This window comes from Lycorma delicatula, chromosome 9 (genome assembly GCF_047948215.1).
Source record: "Lycorma delicatula isolate Av1 chromosome 9, ASM4794821v1, whole genome shotgun sequence".
In the NCBI taxonomy this organism is placed as follows: Eukaryota; Metazoa; Arthropoda; class Insecta; order Hemiptera; family Fulgoridae; genus Lycorma; species Lycorma delicatula.
Window position 1 is genome coordinate 122,879,642 of NC_134463.1, and position 12,642 is coordinate 122,892,283.

Below are 12,642 nucleotides of genomic sequence, written 5' to 3' on the forward strand. Positions count from 1 at the left end.
AGTAAAAATGTGAGAAGATACAACAAACAAACCAACGCACCATGCTTCTAATTTAACCGCTACAAAATTACATTAAATATTAATTTTTTCTACGGCTATATTATATGGTTTGAATTACGCGGGTGGAACCTGTTATAGCTAGCGTCATCATGAAACATACTTTCATTACGATACAGGTATTCAACCGATCAAAAGCCTACTGTTTTCAACCACTGACAAGCCAGAAGCGGGTATTATTTAATATATCAGCTTTTTTTTTCACTTTGATTTAAATCTGATTTAATATTTGGTAAGCAAAGATTAATTTGAAAGTACACCGATAGGTAACTAAGTTTCTATATTACACTGTTTATCCTTTCCTTGATTATGTCGGTCGGGATATTGAGGAAGAAATGTCTTTAACACTGATCGGCATTAAACAGAAGGCGATTAAATAACGATTAATAACCTATTGTCGGAAAAATTTTTAAAATTTCCGCGAACAATGTATTCTATCGTTGATCTAAATCAATCAACCCGCTAATTTCTCAGCCGTTGAAAAGACACAGTATAGAATGTACTATTTAGTTATAGTTTAATATTTGTTATTATATCCTCTTTTTTAGTTTATTTATTTACTTTTTTCCTCAAAATAAAAATAAAATAAAACGATAATACAAAAGCGAGGAGAGTCGTAAAATTTAAATACCTTGAGATATATATACAAACGGGAAGGTCAAACACACGGAAAGAACAGAAAAACATCAGAAAACATACAGACTCACACGGCCGCACTATAACAAGCGAAGTACATCTAGTCGGATGATGAAACTAGGTACTACAGGACAGTTGTGATATCGGAGGCACTGTACGCATCAGAAACTAGCATTATTTGAGCATCGGACATCACAGAAACAGAAGCGATAAAACGGAAAATACTTAGAAAGTTTTTTGGAGAGATACATACTGATGTCATGGATGAAGAGACCGACCGGGGAATTATATGAACGAATGGACACACTCACAGACACGATCAGAAAACGTAGACAAATTGTACGGGCGCATACAGTGAACGAACAACAACAGACTTACAAAAAGGATCTTTGTAATGAACGGCTCGATCAGGAATACCGATCGGCATCACGAAATAGAAGAGAACCTAAGACAAACAGGTATGAACAGCGAAATGATGGGAGAACGCATAAAAGTTAAAACAACATTAGGAACGCGAAAGCGAAAGAAAAGAAGACGACAGGAGCGAAGTGGATAGAACAAAGAAAACAGGAACACAGTCAAACAATGAAGAGATTTTGGGAAGAAAAAAGAAGGAGGAAACGACTTACGGTCGCATATTCGTGAAACATTCAAGTTCAAACACTGTCCTTAAGGACAAAACTTAATAAAAATAATGATAAATAAAATGAATGTAGAAAAAAATTAAGTATAAAAGATAAAAACAAAAAGAAACAGATAAAAAAAATTATAACAGTACGTAAATTTAAAAAAAACGATAAAAAAAGTCAAGAAGATGTTCTACAGAATATAAATAAAATTAATTAAAAATATATATTTCGCTAATAAAAATAAACGAAGGCAAAAAAAAAATAACGTATACCTAGAATAACATAAGAAAGTGTAAAATGAAGATTAAAAAAGAAAGAAATTATGAAAAACTAGAGACAAAATAATAATAAGATAGAATTATCATAAAAAAGTAAATTAATTACGTTAAAACAAGCGACTGTAGATTTTAACAGCTCGCGCCTTCCCCGGATGTATACTTATCCTTTGTGTAACGGAATAAAATGAACGAAAGAAATTTTAAGATAAAAGCACTCAAAATTATAAGACCATTATTACTTTTTCTTATTTCATCCCGATTACTACTTTTATGAATTTAAAAAAGTATAATTTTATTTAAAAGATTTTTTACGTCGATGTCATATTAGCGGTTACAAAAATAATCCATTATTAAATAAGCAACGGATGGTTTTTATAAAAAAAACTCGAGAACAGACGCTTTAAGAAAATTATAACGATTTTACTTATTATTCGATTGAAATTATTTCGTTAATTTTTTTTTTAATATCTTTTTCTATTTAATACACAATAAAAATGTTCACGTATAAATTCGTATATTTACGTAACATAATAAAGAAAAGCCAAAATAATTTTTGCCGTTACAATTAGGAAACCCAAGCGCGATATCCGTTATTTGACTGTCTGTGATAATTCACTATTTCCGGAGCAGGATCAGAAATTTTTTCTTAAGATCCTACCGTTTCGTTGACCGAAGTCGAAGAGAAGTAAAATATATAATAATACATAATAAAACAAAGGAAAAAACGGTTTCAAAAAGTAACGGCTGAAAGAAGTGTTTAATTAAAAAAACATTTGTCAACACAGTTGTGGACTTTCCAGTCAGGCGGCTTTTTCTGACGCACGGCTTACACATACAACTTAATTTAAAATAATTATCGTTTTATTTAAATATAATATTTTTTCGTTTATTTAATTTAACGGTTTTAAATGAAGCGCGCGCGAATACCGTATTTCATTTGCGCAGGTGTGGCGGCACTAGCGGCGACGGTATAAACTAAGTAAACTAATGTAATTTCACAACTTACATAGAAAAAATTTCCGTTTTGCGGTCGGCAAACTGATCTAGCGACTAGGCTTAACGCACCAGATACCGATTCAAGCGGGCGATCGAGTTCCAGACTCGGTCAGGCCGAGTTACTTTTTTACACTTTAAATATTATTAATTTATTTAATTCTACCGCTCGACTGTGACGTCAGAACATATCAGACGGCTACAACAACATTTTTTGCGGTAGGCGTGCGATTTTGCAAAAATTCCTTTTTTCAAATATTATTATTTTTTAATCGTTAACAAATCTGTCTAAGAAAAATATAACCTTAATCAGGCGAAACCTCGAGATTCTGAGGGTGACCTTGCTCCGCAGCGCGACCCCCTTTACTTTTTAAGTTGAAAATTTAACGGTATCAACGCCCTACGTATAGAAGTAATGTGACCGAATCTAGTCAAAATCGGTGGAGCGGTTCTGGAGATATAAGGTGATTTAGAGGGCGACACCGAACACACGAACATTAACATCCGAAAATTTCCACCCGGTATTTTGGGTTCCTTAGGAGTCAAAACGTTAAAATCCGTTGAAAACCGCATATCCCCAATTCGGACAAAATACACAAAATTTTCTACATAGGCCTACGTACAAGAGATTCCCAATTGCACGGCGATATGTTGGGAGAGTCTATAACCAAAAATAAGCAAAAACGTTCATATAAAAATAGGTCTTCTTCTTTCCTTTTCCTGTTTAGCCTCCGGTAACTACCGTTTAGATAATTCTTCAGAGGATGAATGAGGATGATATGTATCAGTGTAAATGAAGTGGAGTCTTTTACATTCTCAGTCGACCGTTCCTGAGATGTGCGGTTAATTGAAACTCGACCGCCAAAGAACACCGGTATCCACGATCTAGTATTCAAATCCGTGTAAAAATAGCTGGCTTTACTAGGATTTGAACGCTGAAACTCTCGACTTCCAAATCAGCTGATTTGGGAAGACGCGTTCACCACTAGACCAACCAGGTGGGTTATATAAAAATAGGTCAGAAAACGGTTCTGGAATGCTTTCTTCTTCTTCTTCTTCTGTGAAATTAAACCGTACTAAAATTCTTGCGGTAAAAATCGAGGTGTAAATTTCGTGCTTCCTTGTGGTTTTTCATGTAAAAACTTGAATTAAAGTGGTCCCAGACCTCTAACTCGCTTATGTTTTTAAGGAAAAACACCAAACATTTTGTCGGAAAATACACTTTTTTAGGTTTGGAAAAAAATAACTTTATTAATTAACCGATAAACAAATAAAAATCTATAGAAAGGAAAAACGAAGGTAATTTTTATTTTCTATTTTTTATTCATTTTATTCTTTTGCCGACAAGTTTTTTATTTGTTTGCATTTGCATTACGTTGTTCAAACATTCGTGTCAATTTTCCGATCCGGTTTGTGTGTTTTGTTTCTAATTAAGATTAAAGTTCTCAAATTTGTGTTTAATCTTAATATTTATTTTTTCTCTTTTAAGTACTAGTAAGACTACATTTTTAATTCTTTGTCGTCTTAAGAATCGATAATCCTAATTAGATTAATTAATTGATCTGCAATTTATTACAATTAATTAGATTGCAATTTACATACTCCTTTTGTATGATAATGACAGCCAAATTTTTCTTGAGATGAAAATTTTTAGCCTGAGTACAGGTTCTTCGAGTGAACGTAAAGGTGATTGAACACACCGATAATTACTATTAATTCTAGCATTTTGTACCGTTATTTAAATAAAAGTAGCAATTTTACGTAATTTATTTCTATATTCCTGGACAATGTAGTCTTTACTAAGAAAAAAAAAAACGGTTATAAAAAGAAAATAAATATATAAAAGCTAAATGACTTTACCCAAAATAAGAAGATTAATTAGAGAAAGACAGCGAGCGATAAAGAAATAGGGGTGGGAATGAAAAAGAATATACGCGACTTATTTCTTCAATCTCGAGTAAATGTACAAAGAAAGCGTTTTAATTTGAAATATTGCGTCCAACAAAATTTTACTCGTTTTGTAAAAAAAACAAACTTCACAGAAGTAATAGGATTTTAAGCCTACCGATTTTGCTTACGAAAAATTCAACCTAAAATAAACTTTTAGGCCGACTAAAATCATTAAATTATCATCCCGACGTCAGACGCCAGAATAAATTTTCACAGAATTAAAACTTTACAAACTTCGGAAAAAAAAAATGTTTGATGACTTTCGTATACGTAAAAAGTTTCTTTGTATTTAATAAATTTCTGATTCGGCGAATAATAAGCTGCTGAAAAATAAATAACAGTATACGTCTCCGTAAAATGTGCGTGCGTTTTTTTTTTTAAATTTAAGAAAATACGAAAAACTTTAATAAGTTACTTTTTTTAAATTTTTCGTTAAAAATATTGTACCGTTATAATCTCTTACAGTTGTATTCACATTTATTTTTTTCAATTTTTGTCTTCATTCGTTCACTTCTTATCTAATATCAGGTAATATTTTTGTAGGTAGTAAAGTTATAAGCGATCGCAGCAGTATATTTCTGGAACGAAAAACAATGTATACTAATTTATAAAATTTATACTAATTTAACTACAAGTCAATAATTTTAATTCAAAACAGACATGTCGATTCGTTTGAAAAATAATTTGATGTGCGGAAAACCAATTTTAACATTACGCTATTTTAGAGAATTAAGGAGTGAATTATATCTACAGTTCTCGGAGTATTCTTCTACATCGAATCGTTTTATCGCAGGGCAGATCGTTCCCTGTATCTCCGGGTAAGAACGCCACATTTCTAAGACGTAGAAGAAGTGTCGGTCAAAGCCGAAAAAATGGCCGCCGCGATCGGTCGGATAATGGCCAACATCGGGGATCCTTACACATCGAAGCGGAGGGTGTTGTCTCAGATGGTGCTCTCGGAAGTACTGTACAGACCCCCAGTCCGGTTCATCGCGCTGCAGAGGGAGAGAGCCCGTGTAATTCTTAGTAAGGTGCACAGGGCTATCTCCCTGCGGGTATGTTCTGCGGATACAGGACCATAGCGCGCGTATATATGTAGTAAAGAATTGGTAAAAATAAATTTGTATATTTACATCTTATCTGGCCTCTTTCTTTTTCTGATTAGCGTCCGGAACCACCGTAAGTATTACTGGAGAGAATGAAAGAGGATAATATGTTAAAAAAGAGAATATAAATATAATATGTTAGAGAATATAAATGAAGTATAGTCTTGTACAGTTTCAGTTCGACCATTGGTGAGATGTGTGGGTAATTGAAGCCCGACCACCAAAGAACATCGGTATCTACAATATAGTATTCAAATCCGTATCTTATTTGAGCTTTATAATACATTAGTGTACGGTCCAAGATATAATAAAGAGAATTAAATTTTACACAGAAATTATGTTCGACACCTAGAATTAAAAAATAACTCAAGAACGTTGAAGAAAACAGTCGCGACCACAAATCGTCGCGTTGAATGCGCATTACACTTTGATTAGCTAATACAGGGTCATTCACGGGAACCGGATGTTTTTGAAGCGGGTTATACTCGGGCGTTCGTGGTGGGAGGGGCACGTGGCTGGTGTCTGACGTTTCCTTTGTTCATAGCATTTATATTTTAGTCGTTGAGATGGAGCCGTGGACGCTAGACCAACGCCTGTACGCGTATGACAGTTTTGTGCGAAATGACGAATCCGTAACTGTTCTTCAGCGAGATTTCCGCCGTCAGTTTAATATCCATCGTAATGCAACGCTCCCTTCTCGTAACACAATATCGCGATGGGTAAACAACCTTCGAACAAGCGGTTCAATATTGAAGAAAAAACCACCGGGTCCCCGACGAACTGCTAGCACTCCGGAGAACATCGAACGAGTAAGGGAAGCCGTTGTCAGAAGCCCACGCCGCTCTATTCAGAGGCATTCAGCAGCGCTTCAAATACGTACGGTTCTGTATACAGACCTGCATTTCCATCCTTACACGATAGCCGTCTTGCAGCAGTTAAACGAGCAAGATTTCACGCAGCGATTACAATTTTGTCGACAAATGCTTACCATTTTTGAAGAAAATGAAAATTTGTTATTGTTAATGAGTGACGAAGCCCGTTTTCATCTGAACGGCTTCGTCAACAAACAGAATTGCCGGTATCGGGCAGAAAGAAACCCGCATCGGCTTCACGAGAGACCACTTCATAGCCCAAAGGTGACTGTCTGGTGTGCAATAGGAAAGGTCGGTGTTATTGGACCGTATTTTTTTGAAGAAAATGACGCTGCCGTAACTGTAACAGCCGATCGTTACATTGCGATGTTGAATACGTTTTTCATCCCCGAGTTACGAAACCGGGGAATCGATTTTCAAAATGCGTTATTCCAGCAGGATGGAGCTACAGCGCACACAGCGAGGGCAACGATGGCTGTTCTCCGCAACTTGTTTCCGGGACGCATAGTTTCCAGATTCGGCGACATTCCTTGGCCCCCTCGGTCCCCCCGACTTGAGTAGTTGTGATTTTTTTTGTGGGGGTTTCTGAAATCGCGTGTGTACGGCAATAACCCGCGTACATTGGAGGACCTAAGGATCGCAATTCGTCATCACGTCACCCAGATTGATTTAGACATGCTGCAAAGAATTGAGGCCGGTTACCGTGAAAGTCTACAACAATGTATTGCCCAAAATGGATATCGCTTGCAGGACATAATTTTTCGTTCACGAGTAATTAACAAATGCTTTGATTTAACAAGTGTTTCAGTACCGATAAAACTTTTTTAAAGTAAATATTCAATTTTTTATAATTATTTTAAAAACTTCCGGTTCCCGTGAATGACCCTGTATAATATTATAACTGTAACTTAATTAAATAACTAGTGTATAACATAATAATTTGGTTTTGTTAAGAAATTATTTTGAGAAAGTAGACCGACTTTTTAACCCATTAATTGCAGTGAAAAATTTACAGTTTATTTTGTTGAATTCGGTTTTTAATGAAAACGAATTTTTAAAACTTTTGTCCAGTTTATATTAACTTTAATTACATAAATTTTCTACAAATTAAATCCTCAAAAAAATTGTATATGGTTATTAAGAATCTAAGGAATTAAATTTATGAAAATCTAAAAAAAACATTTTTCAACTTCAATTTTTTGACGATTAAAACCATTTTCTCGGAAAATACTAAAGATAAAGTTCTAAGACCCATATTTTTCTATTTTTCACTTAAGATTGCATATAAAACTAATCATTTTGTTAAATGCAAGGCGTGTTTTTAAGGTAAGGTCCGTTTTGAAATAAAAACAAAACTGAAAAATATGAACAAAATTTATTACTTACATATAAAAACTACATTTATTTACCACTTGTCTACATAGATGCCTTCAATTTCCAATACATTTTTCATAGCGTTTCACTAGATTCTTTATTTACGCTAAAAAAAATTTCAACACCAGAGACTTAAATCAGGCAGTAAAACCTTTTTTTCAATTAATCATCGTCAAATCTTTGTGATGCAAGCTACTGATTAAGAAAAAAATGTAATCGCTAGGAGTTAAGTCAGGGCTATAGAGCGGATGGCTGAAGATTTTCCAACGAAATTTTTCCAGTCGTCTCAACGTCTGATTTTCCGTGTGTGGGCACCGTCTGCAAAACCCACCGAGTTGGTCTAGTGGTGAACACGTTTTCCCAAATCAACTGATTTGGAACTCGAGAGTTCCAGCGTTCAAGTCCTAGTAAAACCAGTTATTTTTACACGGATTTGAATACTAGATCGTGGATACCGGTGTTCTTTGGCGGTAGGGTTTCAATTAATCACACATCTCAGGAACGGTCGAACTGAGAATGAACAAGACTACACTTCATTTACACTCATACATATCATCCTCATTCATCCTCTGAAGAATTATCTAAACGGTAGTTACCGGAGGCTAAACAGGAAAAAAAAAGAGGGCACCGTCTGCAAAAAAATCTGTGGGATCACATCCCACGTCATTTATTCTTTATAGATCTTCTTTTTTTAAGATTTCACAATGCATATCGATATTCACAGTTAGTTCGTGATCAGTAAATTCGACGAGTAAGACATCTTTTTTGTTCCAAAAAAAAAAGTAACTTTAAGCTTCTTTGCCGATCGTTTTTGTTTGATCTTCTTCGATCTAGAAGATGATTCCCGTCATCTCATCAATTGTTACTTCAATCTGAACGTTCAAATAGGAAATCCAGCTTTCATCTCCTGTAAAAACGTGATCAAACAATTCATCATTTTCGTGATGTCGCAAAAATTCATGCTGTGCAGCATGTAGCTTATAACAACTTCGGAACTCATACGGAACATAATTTTTTATAGCTCGATTTTCATCCAAAACTTCATAAGACCGTGAAACATCAGGAATAAACACATTTTTGACAGGGTTAAGCTCCGGTTTTCTTCAATTCTTCCGCCAAATTTTTCAATCAAACCCTTCGTATCACCGAATACCGGCCGCTACATTCATCATAAATTTTCACACCTTCCACGAAACGAATGGTACAACCGGTTTACTTTAGTTTCACTATTATATTCGGCCCGTAAACGTCACAACTTGGCTCTGAATTTCAGCCGAAGAATTGTTTTGTTGCCATCAAAAAACAGATTATTCCTCGCATTTCACACGAACTTGTACCGCCAAACTTGTAATTCAGCGACATCACGAATCGTAGCGCTTATTATAAACGGATGAATATGAAAAACTAACGACAAAACGACTAAAGTATTGTCGATAGAAATAACTGAGCTACACAAACGCCATTTGCTTACGTCGTCTGTGTAAGCGGTAAATTCAAAACGGACCTTGCTGTAAAAAATACTCCTCGTAATTTTTTCCTGAGAATTTTAGTACAGTGTTATTTGAACTTTAAAAACAGAAACCTGGTCGAAATACTAGCAGTAACTCGAAAACAAAAAGTTTCAAAATCTTGTAAGAAAGTTTTTCATTATTTTGTTGAATCGAATAAAACTTCCTAATCGATATCGGTACTGGAATTATAAGGGTTGTAAAAACGCAAAACCGTGTTACTGAAATATTCAGACAACTGTAAAGTCCATACATTTTTCAGAAGATATTTTTATTTATTTCACCGTACATATATCTGACAGCTAGTTTTAAATAGCAGCAAACGGGAGAAATTTTTGAACGTGAAAAATTGTGATATTTTATCGGGATTCTAACAGGATAAATTATACAAGCTAATCTAAAAATTTTACTGCTCTTTTGAGCACATGAATCTGCCCATCATCTATGCGTGGAACCTTCTTATTTTTTCATATTTTGATTTTAGAATACTGAATTAAAACCAGATATAAAATTTGAGAAAATGTAATACAGCGATAAAATCCTTTTTTTTAAAGACAATATTTAAATATTAATAATGCAAGTGTGAAGAGGTAGTTGCCGTTAATCGTATACTTTGAAAATAAATGTAGAGTAATTTAATTACTGAGATATTATTCTACATTCATGATTTCTACTGCATCGCAATGTTAAAAACAAAACGAGTCATTAATCGTATATAAAAACGTTATAATATACTTTAACTGCAAACTATTGTCAGAATCATTTCGTTAATAATTTTGATACAGTTTAATTGTTGAAAGAGTAATAATAATTAAACGCCTCGATGTTCAAACTATTTTCATTAAAGTGAAGTGTACTTAACTATTTGTTAATAACTCGACAATCTATAACAAGTTATAAACTACCTTTGAAAACATATCCTTTGAAAAAGGATATCTCTCTTTGAAGACATATACTTAATTATATAGATTTCATTAATTTTTATGAATACAAATAAATTTCGATAGAAAATTAGAAATTCCACAAGCGACAGTCAAGCGTGGAGTTCATCAGTTAACCGATCAGTGTTTTACAGCTATCAAGTTCTTATGTAAATTTATAACCTGATAATTGAAATATATATTATTATTATTATATATATATATATATATATATATATATATATATATAAAATAAATTTTAAACATACGTTTGTCTAAGTTAGCTACTAATTAAAGTACAGCCAACTCCCCGATATAGGCGATAATAACCGGTAAGAGGATCTCGTTTAACCCCAAAAAATAATATTTAATAGACTAGTATATGTTAAAATAACCTAATACTGTACGGCAGAACAGTATGTACATGCACTATTATATTAATCTACGACGGTAAATAATAAAATAAGATTGCGCTACATTACACTATTGCGTATCTGGTAAAAGTAATATTCAGAAGTATATTCAAAATACGTATTCAAAACAAATTTTCACTATCACTAATGCTGTACGTATTTAGATTGTACACAGAGCAGTGTACACGTACATCCGCAGTATGTCTATGTACATAGAGCAGTGTACTAAATAATGCATTAACAAACTCTTATTAATTCTACAGTAGATAACAAGAAAAAAAATTCAGACATTAAAAAAAAGAATTAATAAATTGTGCATTTTACTCTTTCGCATTTTTACTTTCCCGTCTTAATAGCCCTATAGCTCTCTAGAAGGGAAAGTATTGTAATCGGTCCAATTTGGGCATATGCGGTTTTCACCGGATCTTTACGTTTTGTTACCTAAGAAACCAAAAAAACGGATGGAAATTTTTCGGATGTTAATGTTCGTATGTACATGTGTGTTTGGTATCGGCCTCTAAATCACCTTATATTTCCAGAACTACAGGACCGATTTTGACAAAACTCGGTCAGATTACTTCTATATATGGGGCATTGATGCCATTAAATTTTCAACTTAAAAGGTCAACCGGGTAAGGTTATAAAGCAAGGTTACCCTTAGTAATCTTGAGGTCACATTTTTCTTAGACAGATTTGTTAACGATTAAAAAATAACAATATTTGCAAAAAGACGTGTTGCAAAATCGCAACCCTAACCCAAAAAATGCTGTAGTAGTCCTCTGTTATGTTGTAACGTCACAATTGAGCGATAGAATTATATAAATAAATATTATTTAAAACGTAAAAAACTACCTCGTTTGGCGAGGTCGGATGACTCGGTACCTGCTGCGTTGAGCCACGCGGCTACAGTCTGCCGACTGTCCGAGCGTAATTTGTGTAAGTTGTAAAATTACATTAGTTTAGTTAGTGCCGACTGTCGCCGCTAGTACCGCCACACCCGTACGAATTGAATACGGTATGCGGACGCTTTAGTTACAATCACTGTATTAAATAAGCAAAAAAATATTATATTTAAATAAAATGATAAATATTTTAAATTATGTTGTTCGTGTAAGCCGTGCATCAGAAACAATCCACAGTGTAGAAGTTGTAACTTTTTATTATTTTTTTAAAATAAAACGGGATTGATTGTGTTTTAGTGTCTGAAAACACTTTATTTTAATTGAACTTCATAGTTATAGCGTAATAATATCACACAATGAACTACAGTACAGAATTATCATATTCAAAAGGAGCACACATTCAAGTAACAAATGAATGAAGGCGTAAACCCTACCACAGAACGATGAAAAAATTAAAAATTTTTAGCTACCTTATAAGTTTTTAAAAATTATTTTTTTCCCTAGAGATATCGCGGTTAAATCGCTCGCGAAAAATGGGGCTTTGACTGTATTGTATAATTTTTTCGGCTTTGCCCGTGACAAGGGATATTTACTACTATTTAAACGAAATAAAATTAAGTATCATATCTTGTTTTATGGAGTCAAAAATCAAAAGACAGCTGTATTATATATATATATATATAAATATACATACATATCCGCGCACACACTCACATACACACACAAACAGACCAACATTTAAAAGTAACAAAAGTTAAAAATGGCGAAAACTATAGTTCTCCCCTTCGTAATTTTGTTCAAAATTTAATTTCATCAACGTTATACGTTTTGAGCTACTTTCGAAGAATATGTTAAACCAACCTGGAGATATCAAAATACAGGTCAACATACGTAAGAACATACATCTTCTAGAAACTACTTTGTTTTTGGATGTTAAGAGGGTCTTGAAACGTCGAATTTACAAAAAAACCCTATCAAAAACTTCTCCCGATCAGTGTACTTTT